Source organism: Asterias amurensis, chromosome 19, assembly GCF_032118995.1.
Source record: "Asterias amurensis chromosome 19, ASM3211899v1".
Lineage (NCBI taxonomy): Eukaryota > Metazoa > Echinodermata > Asteroidea > Forcipulatida > Asteriidae > Asterias > Asterias amurensis.
Genome location: NC_092666.1, coordinates 3,828,618 through 3,833,807, shown reverse-complemented (window position 1 = coordinate 3,833,807; position 5,190 = coordinate 3,828,618). Strand labels below are relative to the sequence as shown.

Here is a 5,190-nt window from a genome sequence, read left to right as displayed (position 1 = left end):
CAACCAAGTTTGTCAACTCCATACATCAGCATACATCTAAATTTTGCGAGCTTAATGAATGTGCTACAATAGCGAAACATTCTTCCAACTCAGCCCTGTACAACATTTCAGTTTATAAACTTGATAATTCACGACACAAAGTAAAAGTATGAGCCACTCACCACAGTTGAAGTGGGAGAAATTCACAACACAAGATGGATGTGCAAGAAATTCACAACACAGGGGAAGTGCAGAATTTCACAGGGGCAAGTGTGATCATTTCTCAAAAAGGGAAATTGTGAACAATTTACCACACAATTAACAGCGTAAAATCTATACCTGTAATCTAAAACTAAATACAAACTGTACAAAAAGGTTGAGGCAACGATGTTGATGGTTGTATGATGGGCTGCAAACTCCTTGTGATTATCCGACACTCTCTGTCTGGATTTAGTTCATCTGCAGAAGATGGAAAAAAGGGAACAGGAACAAGATTTAACATCTTTGTTGATATAGCAATCATCATTTAATAAGGCAATGGAAACATATATGCGACTCAATGATTGAGGCACACCAGGGTAGAACTCTTAGTCGCACAAGTACTCTTTGGAGTTTATAGTAAATATAGCCTCACATTATGCTTCTTTACTACAAGCCATGATAAAGAGGCAAAAAATTGAAAGATTGCAAAGGTTTCTTACGCTAGTAACCAAGGAATACCAGGGTATTAACCCAAACTACTTGGGTTTCCTTAGAAATATGAAATATGTTTGTCTCGAACCAATAATGTTAACATACCTGTAAAGTTGACTGATTGTTCAAGGCAGAGGTACTCCCACTGTGAATGAAGATCTGAAACTCTCAACTGTCTGGATTAGTTGATCTGAGTAAATGAAACAAGGTTAGAAAACGAGTTTAAAAGCCATGTACAGATATTCAAGAGCAAATTCATTTGAATCTATAGACCATGTAACCTGTGACATCACAACATGTTTAAAGAAGATCCATCACCGAGGCTGGACTTCTATTACTGCAGGCATGATTTGTACATGCAAGAAAACGTTCTATGATAACTGTAATGTCTGATTTTTATCAACCTTTGATATGATACCCCCTGATACCTCATCTAACACAAGTGGGAATTTACAAGACAAAATAATACAAATAATAAGTTGGGAGGCTATCCTTACTTGCAGCTAAGAGCTGAATTGAGAAGGACGTGGCTACAATGTACGAGAACAAGCATGCAATGGCACCTTTGGCAGCCAGCCACATCAACCCATTGTAACCACGGAGCAGACAGAGATCGAAAGTGTGCCATTTCTTTCCTAAGGGAGAAAAACCAGATGGTCTGGAAAACCCTTGTGGCATAGTCGAGAACCAACGCACAACTCAACTCACAAACGGCCCTGGCCGGGTATCGAACCAGGGTCACCTTGGTGAGACGCCAGTGCTTTACTCGCAAGCCAACCATGTCACCCTGAGATAGTGTTTAAGTAGGGGTGCATCATACCTTTGATGGTATTATTATATTAAGATCTATGAAGTCTCTCCTCAAGGAGTATGATGGGTCTCTGTCTGGGAGTAGGGTTGATTCTGGAGAAGGCTTGATGATGAGCAAGACAGTCAGTTGACTCTTGAGGGTTCACTTCTCCAAAGGGGTTCACTTGCAAAGGACGACCCAGTGGTCTGAGTTCATCGGGGTGCCTCTATAAGCATCATCTCAGGAATCTGTTTTGTCATGGTCATGCATGGATCCTGTTTGGACAGAAAAGAAATAAAAACAATAAATACATGCAGGGTTTCAGTCTTTGTCAAACAATCATACAGTGTTGTAAAGCATTCTTAGTCTCAGCATGGAGTAAAAGTCTCTGGGCTGGATTTCACAAAGGTAGTCCTAACTTAGGACTAGTCCTAGGCAATGCTAAGAGATATGACCAGCATTGCCTAGGACTAGTCCTAAGTTAGGACTACCTTTGTGAAATCCACCCCAGAGTGTTTTTGATTATCGGAGTGTAGTTTCGAGCCCAAGCAGTGGCACTTGATCATGCAGTAGGTGTTTTCCTGGCTGATAAACTTAGTTAGGCGGTAGACCATTCAAACTGATATTTAAGTCAAGCAAACACATTTATGCATCAGGCAATTACATCAACACAAACCAAATTGATACACGCTGTTTTTCCCCCAAACAGAGGACACTGGCCAAAATATACCCTTCAAGGCAATTTTACAGCTTGGAGGTAATTGGCAAAAATATGAGTGTCATCGGCGGCTGTCACCAGTAGCTAGGTTGGACATCTCATGTTTGAATGGGAAAGGGAAATAATTGTTTATCTTACCTTTGGTTCCTTGAGATTGCCAGTGTGTTCATGTTTGGGGCTCGAACGGAGGATGATGGGTTAATTCTTGAGTGAAGTAGGGGTGTCTCTCCTGAAGGCTTGAGCAAGAGGAGTGGTCGACTCTTGACGGTTTGCTTCTCCAAGGGGTTCAACTGCAAAGGACGACCCAGTAGTTTGGGTTAATCAGGGTGCCTCTCAAAAGCATCATTTCAGGACTGGTCATGCATGGATCCTGTTAGGACAGAAACAAATTAAACAATAAATACATGCAGAATTACAGTCTTTTGCCACGCAATCATACAGTGTTGTAAGCGTTCTTAATCTTAGTTTATGTGAAAGGTTTGATCATAATTTTAATTAAGCGGTTAAGAGCACGGGGCCCAATTTCATGTTTATGCTTACAGCAGAATTTTGCACTTACGATCACCATTCCCCGCGTGCATGGCAAGCACCATTCTGGGCTAGATGTGTAAGAGAAAAAAATATGCCTAGGGATGGAGTACGAACGCACACAAGCCAACACGCCCTGCCAACCTGTGACATACACTTGATGTAAGCAAAGAATTCCCCGCTTCTGCAAGCGCCAATTCTTTGCTTACGATAAGCAGAGTCATGAAATTGGCAGAGTCATGAAACTGGGCCCTGGACTCATGGCTCTGGCATTTCTGAGCATTAATGTTTGTTGGTTCGAGGGCCAGCTATGGCACTTATGTCTTTGACCAAGATACTTCACCATAATTGCTTTTGTCTCAACTTGCTTGTGATTGGCGAAATTTGAGTGAGCAGGTCTCCCATGTTTGAATGGGAAGGGGACCAAACAATGTTTATCATACCTCTGGATTCTGGAGATTGCCAGCGTTCACGCTTGGGGCTTGGACAGCGAGTCGGTTGACTCTATAGCAGAAGATGATTCCGATGTTCCGCAGAGATTGACACTGCTGCACGATAATTACAGAGTGGTGCCTTCTAACTAAGGAACGGCTCAGGTTCATGTTTCATCGCTGATGGATTTATCTGATGAGCCCAAAAGGAATGAATGACTTATAATATGTAGGCACAATTTAATTACAGTATGTAACATGCTTTTCCATGGGTCTTAAAAAACCTGTATAAAAGAATGAGTTACAAGTAAAACAATAACATTTTTGTCCGATTGTTATTGACATGTGATGAGCTGAAATCTTAGTATGACCATGGGTCACAATAACAATGAAGTTGTTCACATCCAACCCATTTTGGGGTGTGATTATATTTTCTAGATCATTCTGTAGAAGGGGTGTTATGCGGCAGTGGGTGTGCGGTACAGGCGTGAATAGCGGGCATCGTAAGCGGACAGCACGCTTGTCTTGTCGTGTAACACCCCTTCTACAAAATGGTTTAGTCCAACTTGGTCGTGGCTCGGCAGTTCGGCAAGCGAGTAGGCTGGTGCCTGCGGGTACAGCGCTTGGTGGAAAAAAAAAACTAAGGCGTTTTAAGTGCTTTTTTTTTAAAGGTGTTTTTTAATACAACTCAACCAAAATGCCGTACAAGCATCATGTATGTATATTGAGTGTGTGGTGAAAGTTTCTAGAGTGTAGTACAAAAGAAACTTTAGTTATTGATGGCGAACGGTCGTAAAACTTTCACCTATCAAGGAGGTCCAAAATATTTAGACCCCTTTATTTTTCATAAAGCTCACACGGGGGACCCTTTGTTTCTACTTCTACTAGAGTAGAAGTAGTTTTCAATTCAAGATACCTTTGTGTGTTATTGCCACAAACAGCTAATGCTTATTTCATAAGTGTTGCGGTCATGCGGTCATCCAATCCGAGTCCAACCAAAACAAAAATTACAAACTGACAATTAATAACTAGACATTATGTGTTTGTGAACAAACACGAAGCTGTTCCGCGTTGTTTTGCTTGGATTATGTGCTTCATTGCCCAAGGAATATATAACTGAAAAAAGGTTTCAAAAAAGTTGTGTAGCTCTTGTTATAAAGTCTTACTTCCCGGTTGACACGTAAGTAAAGGTCAACATGGGCCCACAGCTACCAAAGATTAATCTGCAATGCCAAGGAGACTATAAAATCGGTTGTGTAGATTTTGATATATAGTCCCACTTCCGGTTGACCCAGAAGTAGAGGTCAACTTGGGGTCACAGTTTTCCAAAGCTAATATCTATTGCCTTAGAGTCTATAACTGAAGTTTGAACATTAGCTTTTTACTTTTTAGATATGGGCTCACTTCCGGTTGACCCGGAAGTGAAGGTCAACATGGGGTCAAAGTTGTTTCAAACTAATCGTGAATGTCCAAGGAGTCTATAACTGAACAAAAATTGATAATCTGTTGTATAGTTCTTGAGATATGGTCCCACTTCCGGTTGACCTGGAAGTAGGGGTCAACTTGAGGTCACGGTTTTTTAAAGTTAATATTTTATGCCTAAGGAGTTTATAACAGAAAATATTTTGAAAATCTGCTGTATAGTTCTTGAGATATGGTGACACTTCCGGTTGACGCGGAAGTAGAGGTCAACTTGAGGTCACAATTTTTTCAAATTAATCTCCAACCCCCAAGCAGTCTTTAAGAACAAACAGTTGAAAAGTCGGCCGTGAAGTTCTTGAGATATGATGCTGCAAAGATTTCCTAATTAATATGCAAATGAGGGTCACTGGTGGTTAATTAATAAAGAATTTTAATATGTTTTATGATAGGAATTAAGCTAAACATCCTAAAGCTTCCATTTGATATTATTTTACGTGTTTAAAAACACATAATTAATTTGTAGGATACTCCTTTATTTTCCTAATCCTGCCGATAGGGGGCGCTCTTATGAGACGTTTCAATTGCACAATTTCTGCACGGTAATGACTGTATCTGACTCTGTATTTGTA

The 5,190-nt window shown here is 40.6% G+C and overlaps 1 long non-coding RNA gene across 1 annotated transcript; it reads right to left on the bottom strand.

The window, feature by feature from the left end:
- Window positions 1-292: 292 nt before the first annotated feature.
- LOC139951236 (uncharacterized) lies at window positions 293-3,330 on the bottom strand. The gene is made up of 5 exons (XR_011787739.1): window positions 3,152-3,330; window positions 2,319-2,550; window positions 1,493-1,737; window positions 778-862; window positions 293-438 (listed from the first exon to the last, which is right to left on the bottom strand). It is a non-coding gene; the product is annotated as an uncharacterized lncRNA (long non-coding RNA).
- Between the last annotated feature and the right edge of the window lie 1,860 nt (window positions 3,331-5,190).